Below are 12,008 nucleotides of genomic sequence, written 5' to 3' on the forward strand. Positions count from 1 at the left end.
ATCCAAAAGACCTAGAGCCACTTACACCAAATCACATCCTCCTGATGAAAGGAAAACCATCTTTACCACCCGGACTATTTGACCCTCAGGATATGTATCTGAAGAGAAGATGGAAACAGGTTCAGTACATCTCAGATCTTTTTTGGAAACGATGGATACGTGAATACCTGCCTTTGTTACAGGAGAGACAAAAATGGAACCAAAAGAAGAAGAATCTAAAACCTGGAGATATAGTAATTATAATGGATTCTTCTGCACCGCGTGGTTCCTGGCCGCTTGGAAGAGTTCTGGAAGCCATTCGTGACAAAAAAAGGACTTGTGCGATCTGCACGTTTAAAAACAAAGACTAATATTCTGGAAAGACCTGTAACTAAACTTTGCTCGTTACATGAGACTGTAATCTAAAAGTGTGTTATTTATGTTTATTTATGTGAATGTATAGGTCTAAAGTAGACTGTATTAGTGGCTCCTTATTTTCTTTGTGATTAGAATTGCCATGTCTGATAGCCATTTCAATTAGGGGCCGGGGTGTAGGAGCCATTCTTGGGTTAATACCTTATGTGGTCACTAGAGGTCACCTTTTTCTGTTTTGATTATGTAATGTAAAGGTATTTAAGGTAGCCGCACGTAATCGGCGTCAGGTGTGTCATTGAGAAGGCAAACAGTTTGTGACCGTTGTGCTGTTATGCTATGTCGATACGGAATAAAGACCAAAAAGGACAAGATACATACTGCTGGATTTATTGGACTGTGAACTTAATTCATGCATACCAGTGACATCGCGTCATCCCCGTTAACGACCACCTCAGTGGCTTCAAGCGTAGGCTTAGCCTCTACAATAATAATTAGACATTACATTGGGGACGGCTGTAGCTCAGAGCGGGTCATCTACTGATCGGAAGGTTGGTGGTTCAATCCCTGGCTCCCCCTACTCTGCATGCCAAATATTCTTGGGCAAGATATTAACACCAAGTTTTCTCTGGTGCATCCATCGCAGTATGAATGTGTGTGAATGGTAGTTAGTAAGCACTTAAAGCATAGAAACAGTGCTTGTGTGAATGTGGCACGTGTTGAGAGTAGCAAGGTGATACATAAGAATCAGCCCGATTATAATTGATTATTTTAACTTGTTTGATCTGCTGCTCACAACAATCAAGCACAAGCAGACATTTTGAATTTTCATAGTTTTACAGCTTTTCTTGCAGATACAAACCTTACTTATTCATAGTACACAAAGTAATTTAGCAATAAACTTTTAAAGGCAGAAAACCTTCTTTTTTCACTTTATGCTATAGAAACTTCAGGTTTTTAAGACTAAAGATGAGCTATGAGCTATTTTTCTGTCATTTGATTTCTGACAGTTTAAAGAGTCGTGCTGACAGATTTCTGTCATTGTGACTTTTTCTTCATCATGTAGAAAAACAGTTAAATATGTGACTCCTTCACAGTGACAGGAAGTTCCACTGGTCCGGCCCATTAAGGTCAAAGGGGGCTGTCTGTCGCCCCCCCATGTAAAGTCAGTGTGACGCCCCTGGTGTGAATCATGGATAACAGGAACTGTTAACGCTCTAGCATAGCATCAATATATAGGAGAGCAAGCATGCCCGGTCACTGACGACACATGCTAGCTGTGCCTTCATTAGCAGTTAGCATTAGCCATGCTAGCTTCCTGTTACTGTGTTCATGTGCTACGTGCTGATTGTCGCTGCAGTGATTGGCTTTTTTGGACACACACATGGGGCCTTGGAGGCCAGCTGCGTTACTCAGAGCTTGGTGGGTTGGGCTGCTGCATTCATTCACCCCGTCGCTGCTGCCTGCCTAAAGCCCCCCCCCCCCCCACACACACACACAATTTTTACAACACTCCAGTTTGAGTCTCATTATATTTTAGTAGTTTCTGAGTTGAGGAGAATAACAAGACATTTAACATTCGATGTAGCCTCATTGTTGAGTATTAAGCACAGATTAAATAAAGACGTTTAAACTGAAGAATATCTGAGCGGATGGTGCAAACAGCAAACAGCTGCTGCTGAAGACGCTGCAGTCCTCAGGTTGGAGGAACAGACAGTGACACACAGACAGGTCGGCTGCAGTAACACTTTAATACAGGACAGCATCAACAGTAAGTCCATCACATGGTCACAGAGTTATCACAGTACAGTCACAGGAACACGGTTACAACATGACAGCAGCTGCTGAGCCAGGCTCCCTGCATCATCCAGAGAAATAAAAGCAAACTATAAAGTGAGGCTGGAGCCGACAGCACTGATGCTTTTCTCTGTCACATGTCAGTCTCTTTGGATTTCACACTGCTGAGTTTAAAGACGTATGAAATGAGCCTCCACCCTCTGCTGCTCCCTGAGCTCAGCTCACGTCTGTCATTAGGCCAGTGCAGCAGCTGACTGCATGTTTGAGGCTGAAGGTGTTTTTCCTGTTAGTGATATTCAGTCACATTCCTGCTCTGTGTGTGCGTCTCTGTAACAGTGACATTCGTGTCCCTGCAGTGCTGATAAATCAGGATGTTTAAGGAGCTGAAGTCAGCAGAAACAGACTGAGCAGCTCAGTCTCACTGTTACATTCACTTTGTCACAATATTCAACTTTAAGGACACTTTCAGCAGACCTGAGGGAAATCCCAGAGATAACACTGTGTCAGGCTGCACACAAGCCGAAGGCAGCTTTTACAGTTTTTTACAGACGCTAGGACACATGTCTCAATACTTAGGTCACTTTTGCAAAACTCTTCACACAATTCTCCTAACTGACCCTCAGCTTGGCAAAGCAGTTCATTTCACATTCAAAATGCACTACAACTACCAAAACACTTCATTCAGGTCTCAAATAAACACATTCCTCCAGAACACTAGCAAAGGTTGACAGCCGACAAACACACTTTGTCACCCACAAAACAATGACCTAAAAAACACTAACAACATGTAGCATTACACAGTGTTTTCCTGTGTAAAACAAGGACACATCTCTGTTCATAATTTCAATATATGTTACTGGAATGAATCAGACATCATGCAGACTTCGGTAATATTTGTTTATGTATTTTTATTTTCTTGCACTACGAAATCCCAAAATACAAGTATTTATATACACACCATCCACTGATACACATATCAGTGGATGGTGACACACTGGTCCATGTTTACGTCACAAAACCTATTCAGCAGTTGTCTCCTTTTGTAATGAAATTGAAGGAGTAACACCTTTGTAGATGTTCATCTACAATGAGAATCAGCTGTGGCTGGTCAAACTGCATTTTTAGATTTAAAATATGTTTCAATAAAATATTGCTGTTGAATTTTGCTGTCTTATTCAGTTTTGCATTATGTTATTGTTTTGACCATAAGGTTAACAGTTTTGAAAACAGTATGTAAGCACATGCAAAATGTCCTGTCCGTACAAAGGTTTTTGGCAGTTGTTGTGTCTGAGTGAGAAGATAATTCATGAAATTTGAGAGATGTAGTCATTGAATGCATTTTGTGCCAAAACAATGATAACTGGTCCTCAGTTTAGCCCACATAGACTTCTGTTGTGCTCACTGTGTGAGGAGTTTTGCAAACGTGACCTAAGTATTGAGAAATGTGTCCTAGCGTCTGTAAAAAACTGTAAAAAAGCTTTTCTACATTGAAGAACAGACGATGACTTACACAGAGGGACATCATCATTAGACCTGCTCAGTCTGTGGGTTTGCTCACAAACAAGTCAACGCTTTGAAACTTTCACCTGTTTTTTTCCGCAAGTTTTCTTTCTCTCGCCATTAAAACCAAACTGCCGTAAGATTAGAGACAGTTTATTTGCTAAAACATGAAAGTGATTATGTCCTGGTGTGTTATTTTCAGACTTGGGGAAAATTCTGAGAATTAGAGAAAAATAATAACAAAACGAGGCTAAGAGCATCCATTCATGCAGGGATTACCATGGCAACAGTCCTCTTCTTCAGACAACACTCATGTGTTAAGTATCAGCAGCTACAAGGACTGAAAGCATAAACACTTCAGTCTGAAAATAGATTTCTTTGGTTTGTTTTGCGTGCGCGCGCGTGTGTGCGTGTGTGCATGCGTGCGTGTGTGTGCGTGTGTGTGCGTGTTCATGCGTGTGTGCGTGTGTGTGCGTGTGCGTGCGTGCGTGCGTGCGTGTGCGTGCGTGCGTGTGTGTGTGTGCGCGTGTGTGTGTGCATGCGTGCGTGTGTGTGTGTGTGTGTGCGTGTGTGTGTGTGTGTGCGTGTGCGTGTGTGTTTTAGAGAGTACATTTTAAAAGACTTACTGAGAACAAACACAGTGTTTCTTGAAAGTAGCGAAGCTGCACAGAAGAGAACGATTTGTAAAGTTAAACACAGACGGCTAAGTGTTTGAGTCTGTTTCGTACGGCGCTTGCTGTTTCACGGTGCATCACAGGATAGTTGTCATACAGTCACGACGCTACAGATAGAAAGCAAAGGAAACTAGAAAAATTTGCATTTCCTGCGAAAATGCAGTGTGGATGCTTTAAAGCTGAAGCTGTATGCAATAAGTAGCTGAAAAAGCTGAAAAGTTGCAGAAATTGTAAAAACTTTGCAGAAGCAAAGGAACTTTGCTAAAATGGAATAACTTAGCAGAACTGCAATATCTTAGAGGAAACATAATACTTGGCAGAAATACAATAGCTTAGCAGAAATATTGTAACTTACCAGAAACATAACTTCTCAAAAATACAAGAATTTAGGAGAAATAGTATAAGATAACAGAAAGAATATATTTAGACAAAAATACTTAAGCATTACAGAAACACTATGATTTAGAAAAATAGTACAACATAGCAGAAATACTGTGATTTACCAGAGACACTGTGATGAACTATGAATATTGTAATTTTAAATTAAGACTATGTTTTAGCACAAATATTATAATTTGGCAGAAATACTATGATACAGCACAAATACTCTGGTTTAGCACAAATATTATAACATAGCAGAAATACAATTATATAGCAGAAATGCTATATTTAGAAAGAAAAATATAATATAGTAGAAATAGTATGATTGAGCAGAAATACTACAATATAGCATAATAACAATGATTTAGCAGAAATACTATGATTGAGCAGAAGTACTAAGATGTAGTAAAAGTACTTTGATTTAACAGAAATACAAATATGGAGGAGTAATACTTTAAAATGGGAGAAATATTGATACACACACACACATACACAGAGCCTAAAGGGAAGAGTATTTGTGCCATGGAGTGTTAAGAATGTGAGGTCCATATTAGAAAAGCTGGTAAAATCATAAAAGTTTGCAGAATTGTAATAAATGATGAATTTGAATTACTGGTCTGTGACAGTGTATTAATTTGTAGGGAAAAAAACATGTTGACCAAGGTGGAATCGAACCCACGATCTTTGGCTTGCAGACCCGTGTCATTACCAACTGCGCCACTGGGAAAGAGAGGAGCCATTTTGAAAAACAGGGTGATGAGCAGTCAGAATTAGATCCCGGTGAGAGGCGAAAAACGCCGTTTTTTGGAGTTACAAAACGTTGTGTAACTCAAAAACTAGGTGGACTAGAGGCATAATTCTTGTACTGGGTGAATCAGCGGACTTTGGTGTACTTTGACTGCGATTTTCATTGCTCTTTGTACAACCGTCGCTGAGATATGACGAGAGAGGAAACGGAAGACCTCAGACATGATTGGCTGGCTGGGAAGCCGTGCAGGCCCTGATATGTGATATGTGTCTGAGTCCGCACAGAGGATTGGCTGCCTGGCAGAAATATATAGAAATAGTATGATTAAGCATAAATACTACATTTAGCAGAAATACTATATTAAGCACAAATCCTATAAAAAGCAGAAATAGTATATTAAGCACAAATCCTATTAAAAGCAGAAATAGTATATTAATAAGCACAAATCTTATAAAATAGCAGAAACAGTATGATTTAGCACAATAGTAATAAGTTAAACAGAAAAATTGGAAAAGCAAAATGGACAGCTGAAGAAATGCTGAACATGCTGAGGGTCCCTCAAATATACTTGTTAAATGAAAAAAATCAGCAAAAAAAATATATAACAGCCACACAATCAGAAATATGTATACATAAGGAAACACACATGCACAGAGAGACACACACACAAGATCCAATTCAGTCAACCAGTCTAAATATATTGAATTTGAATCTTAGAATGAGATCATCCCATTAAAAGGCCTTCTCTCTCTCTCTCTCTCTCTCTCTCTCTCTCTCTCTCTCTCTCTCTCTCTCTCTCTCTCTCTGTCACACACACACACACACACACACACACACACACACACAGGGAGAGAGAAGTAAGTTTCTAGCTCAGTCAGCCTGGGAGCTGCTGAATTTGAATCCACCAATCAGAGAGCCTGTGCACTTTTTCCCGCCAAAACAGGTGCATCTATTTACACACGCAGCACAGAGAGACACAGGATTATCCGGTTGTTCAGTCTGACGTCACTAGCCGTGTCTGGGTCTAAACTCCGCTGCAGGTCCATATATCAAACGATCAGTATGGCATTACTGTGAGTTGAAAAACTGTCTAAAGTCTTTCATCTTTAATAAAATGATCAGCGTTCTGCTCTACCAGGTGTAACAATTGAGTTTAACATCCAGGCATCCATGAAAACAGAATTTATGACATTTAACGGAGTTAGAAGTTAGCAGGGAGTTAGCTCGCTAGCTTCTATCTAAATACAATATAGCATGTCCTGACTGCGGGGTTTTGGAAACAAATTAAAACGTACAGCTCTGTTATCACTTCCAACATAAATGAAGACAGAAAGCTAAACAGCAGTGACGTTTGTAGGGTTACTGAAGTTTGGCTAGCTGGTATATAATGATGTGCTACGTGACCGCTAGCGACACAGCTATGTTAGCATAATATAAACAAGCTAACTTTTTTTCCACTTGATAAAAGTTACCGTGAGTGTTCTCGGTGGTCAGGAACAAATGTAATTGCATGGCAGGATGCTGTAAACGGACCAAACTTCAGCCAGGAGAACAACTGAGATAATCCATCCACAATACGAGGTTAGTCATTCATATACTGCTGCATGGGCTGGGCTGTAGTTACATCCTAAGGTTTTAAAAACTGAGCTTAAATAAATGATTAGCGGTAATAAAAGCCGAGGGAGGTCAACAGTGATCGCTGACTGTTTTAGGAGCTTTTTGAGCTCAAATAGAAGAAAATACATAACATTAAACATGTTAAGATAAGATAAGATAAGATAACCTTTATTAGTCCCACACGTGGGAAATTTGTTTTGTCACAGCAGGAAATGGACAGTGCAAAAGTTATGAGGCAAAAATTAGAATACAATAAGAATAAATACAGTACACAACTGTACAGAATAGAATAAAATAAAATACTATATACAGTAGAATAAAATAAAATAAATATACAATAAGATAAAAATAGAATACAAATACAAATACTATATACAACTGAGTAAAAATACAACGATGACAGAAAGGATTATTGCACTTAGTATTATTGCATATGTATGGATGTGTGTGCTTGATCAGTTAAAGTCTTTATTATGGAGTCTGACAGCAGTGGGGAGGAAAGACCTGCGAAATCTCTCCGTCCCACACCGTGGGTGCCGCAGTCTCCCACTGAAGGAGCTGCTCAGTGCTGTCACAGTCTGCTGCATGGGGTGGGAGATGTTGTCCATCAGGGATGACAGCTTAGCCGCCGTTCTCCTGTCACTCACCACCTCCACTGGGTCCAGAGGGCATCCTAGAACAGAGCTGGCCCTTCGGATCACCCTGTTCAGTCTCTTCCTGTCCCCAGCAGAGATGCTGCCGCCCCAGCAGACCACGCCATAAAAGATAGCAGAAGCCACAACAGAGTCATAGAATTTCTTCAGGAGTGGGCCCTCCACTCCAAACGACCTGAGTCTCCGCAGCAGGTACAGCCTGCTCTGCCCTTTCCTGTAGAGGGCGTCTGAGTTATGAGTCCAGTCCAGTCTATTGTTCAGATGAACACCAAGGTACCTGTAGCTGTCCACAGCCTCAATGTCCATACCTTGGATGTTCAGTGGTTGCAGTGGAGAATGCTTGTGCCTGCGGAAGTCTACCACCAGTTCCTTGGTTTTACTGGCGTTGATCTGGAGGTAGTTCAGCTGGCACCAGTCCACAAAGTCTTGGGTCAGACCTCTGTACTCCTTGTCGTCCCCATCAGTGATGAGGCCGACTATTGCAGAGTCATCAGAGAACTTCTGCAGGAAGCACTGGGTGGAATTGTGGGAGAAGTCTGCAGTGTAGATGGTGAAGAGGAACGGAGCCAGAACCGTTCCCTGTGGGGCCCCCGTACTGCAGACGACCCTGTCCGACACACAGCCCTGAGTCCTCACATACTGTGGTCGGTCGGTGAGGTAGTCCAGGATCCAGGTAGTGAGGTGATGGTCCACTCCAGAGTTCACCAGCTAACAACACAAATGCCATATTAAACGCAGACTACTTTAGACCCGGAAGTAGGATTCGTCGCGTCATCACTGAACAACCGGATTGCAGTCTATTTCTCATAATGACGACTCCCCTCAAACAAATGACCATAATTTCCTAACGGTAGGGCCTAGAGCGGTCATTCTTACACCGTTTTGTTCAGAAGAGATGGGGGAATCTTCAAGTGTTGACAATTTATCATTAAAATATGAATTTTTAGAGATACATGACATGGATGACTTGTTGACTTAGAAGCCACGAATTCCCCAATATGCAAATTTGAATGCCTCAGACCACATATATGATTGGCTGGCTGGGAAGCCGTGCAGGCCCTGATTTGTGGATTTGAATTCCTCAGCCCTCAGATATGATTGGCTGGCTTAGAAGCCATGAAGGCCCCAATATGCAAATTTGAATGCCTCAGGACACATATATGATTGGCTGGGAAGCCGTGCAGGCCCTGATTTGAAAATTTGAATGTCTCAGTCCTCACAGAGGATTGGCTGCCTGGGGACCTGGCAGAAATATATAGAAATACTATGATTAAGCATAAATACTATATTTAGTAGAAATACTATGTTTTAGCACAAATACTATAAAAAGCAGAAATACTATAATTTAGCAGAAATACTATATTAAGCACAAATCCTATAAAAAGCAGAAATAGTATGATTAAGCATAAACACTACATTTAGTAGAAATACTATGTTTTAGCACAAATACTATAAAAAGCAGAAATACTATAATTTAGCAGAAATACTATATTAAGCACAAATCCTATAAAAAGCAGAAATAGTATGATTAAGCATAAATACTACATTTAGTAGAAATACTATGTTTTAGCACAAATAGTATAAAAAGCATAAATACTGTAATTTAGCAGAAATACTATATTAGGCACAAATTCTATGAAAAGCAGAAATAGTATGATTAAGCATAAATACTACATTTAGTAGAAATACTATGTTTTAGCACAAATCCTATAAAAAGCAGAAATACTGTACTATGATTTAGTAGAAAAACTATAAATAATCAGAAATACTATATTTTGCACAAATCTTATAAAATAGCAGAAATAGTATGATTTAGCACAATAGTAATAAGTTAAACAGAAAAATTGGAAAAGCAAAATGGACAGCTGAAAAAATGCTGAACATGCTGAGGGTCCCTCAAATATACTTGTTAAATGAAAAAATCAGCAAAAAAATGCACAGGGAGAGAGAAGTAAGTTTCTAGGTCAGCCTGGGAGCTGCTGAATTTGAATCCACCAATCAGAGAGCCTGTGTACTTTTTCCCGCCAAAACAGGTGCATCTATTTACACACGCAGCACAGAGAGGCACAGGATTATTGCAGCCTATTTCTCATAGTGACGACTCCCCTCAAACAAATGACCATAATTTCCTAACCGTAGGGGCTAGAGCGGTCATTCTTACACCGTTTTGTTCAGAAGAGATGGGGGAATCTTCCAGTGTTGACAATTTATCATTAAAATGTGAATTATTAAAGATATTTGACTTCTAATGCACCATAACTGAGTAGAGCGAAGCAAAAACTGGCTTGACTTGCCCTCAAACAACGCTTTGTAACTCGAAATCTATTTGGAGTATCGATATCATTCTTTCACCGTAAGAGACAGCAGGCTTTGGTGAACAGTCATGGAAATTTTCAGGTCTCTGTGGAAATCCAACAAAAAGTTATGACGAGAGAATCTGAGCGACGGACGAATTTTCTACCCTCAAACAAGTCCAACTCATTTCAGAACGGTAATACGTGAGAAAGAAATTCTTGAATTGTGAGCGTCACGAGTGTCTGAAGATATACCGGGACAAGCCTCATGTCTTAACTTTGCTTCGTTAAGGAGATATGACGATTCGAATATGCCTCTCATTACAGAAATGCAGCGGTGATTTTGAACAAACTCTCCATTGACTTTATATGGAGAGTTTTCCGACATTGTGTTGGTCTGAGGAAATTTGCGAAAGTTCTATGAATACCGCAACAATGATAGTGACATTTTCGGAAACCCAGCAAAAATACCTATGTTTTGATGTATAATTTGTGGAAGTTGAGTGAAGATTGAGCAAGTAGCAAGAAGTTGTTCGGACATGAAGAGAAGACTGCAAAACCTTCAGTGGCACACTGGAAGCCAAGTGCATAGCAACCATAACAACGCATGTATTTTGTGAAAAATCACAATTTTGCAACTGAAAACTTTAAGAGGCATAAAAGTAAAACGGTAAAAGATTTGAAAAAGCTGAATCATACCTGAATAGCCCAATAATTTGAGAACATTTTAAAGTTTGAATGGTTGTTCTACGTGAAAATATGAGGAAGTAGTTAAGTTTCAGAAACAAGCAAATTTTAGCAGAATTGCAGAAGTTTCCCATTCATTTCAATGGGACAAATTAAGCTTAATATTTTAAAAAGTATAATAGTGAAAAATACCAAAAGACATAGCAGGAATTAGCAGAAATAGCAGAATATTTTAAAATTTGAACGGTGAAAATCGGCTGAAAATTGTGGAAGTAGTTAAGTGCCAAAAAGTGTACGGGAGTCCCAAGAGGAACTCAAGAGTGTGGATGCTTAAAGCATCCACACAACAAAGCAGCACTCGAGCTATGCTACAAAGAAATATCAGGCTCACTGCTGCTGAGTCAGCGTTGAAGCTGCCTGCTCTGGATCAGCTCTAATGGCACTTTGTTTCAGAGTCAGCATGTGGCCTGTTGGTTCATATTCTACATCATTGAGTCGCTGTGATTGTAAAGTGCATATGATACAACTCTCACAGATACTGTGCAAACCAAGCGAGCTGTTCAATTCTAAAGCTTTATTTGTCTTCATTGGGGGACAGCACCTCCACCTCCTGCTGACTGTTACAGCCACGGAGCAGCTCCTTCATCCCCACAGTCACTCTGTGCAGTGCACACACACACATCGCTGCTCCCACCACACCAGTGCTCTCTACAGTCTCAGCTGACTGCAGAGACCCTGTAAATACAACATTTGCATAACGACTGAACGTCTTTCTGTGAAATAATGTGAATAATGTTGAGAGTGAAATCGCCGTCACTCCCAGACTGCACGTGAGACGTTATCATCTGTGCAGCAAAAGGATTTAAGCAGCTGCTTTTCTATTGTTCATGTCGACAGAATCATCAAATAAATCAAATGTACACTCTGACGATCATGAGTGGGTTTGTTTTCTTTCTTTTTTTTACAGAGAGTAGTGAGAAACAAGTCTGAGCATGATTCTGTTTGTGCTCGTTCAGCCGTGACTCAGCAGCTAAAGCAGGGGTGTCCAACATACGGCCAGCGGGCCACATCAGGCCCTGATACACGTTCATATGTCAGTTATTATTAATGATTAATGTGGAGCTGAATCTTCAGCCCTGCTGGTCCCCATGCAGACAGAGGTGGGACCATGCAGCCAATCACATGCTAAGACAGACTGGGTCACACCATTATGCTAAAGAAGGACAGCAAGTTTTAAAAAATAGCCTCTGTTAAAAAGACTAAAGTTAGAGTTCAGAGTTGAATATTAGATTAAATAAAGTTAATA

The 12,008-nt window shown here is 40.2% G+C and overlaps 1 protein-coding gene across 1 annotated transcript in view; it reads left to right on the forward strand.

Moving 5' to 3' along the window:
- The window catches only part of LOC309703654 (coxsackievirus and adenovirus receptor homolog), a 75,464-nt gene that overhangs the window by 43,149 nt on the left and 20,307 nt on the right, over positions 1-12,008 (forward strand). The gene's annotated exons all lie outside the window — the stretch shown is intronic.

The sequence above is a fragment of the Aulonocara stuartgranti genome, assembly GCF_965226115.1.
Source record: "Aulonocara stuartgranti genome assembly, chromosome: 3".
In the NCBI taxonomy this organism is placed as follows: domain Eukaryota; kingdom Metazoa; phylum Chordata; class Actinopteri; order Cichliformes; family Cichlidae; genus Aulonocara; species Aulonocara stuartgranti.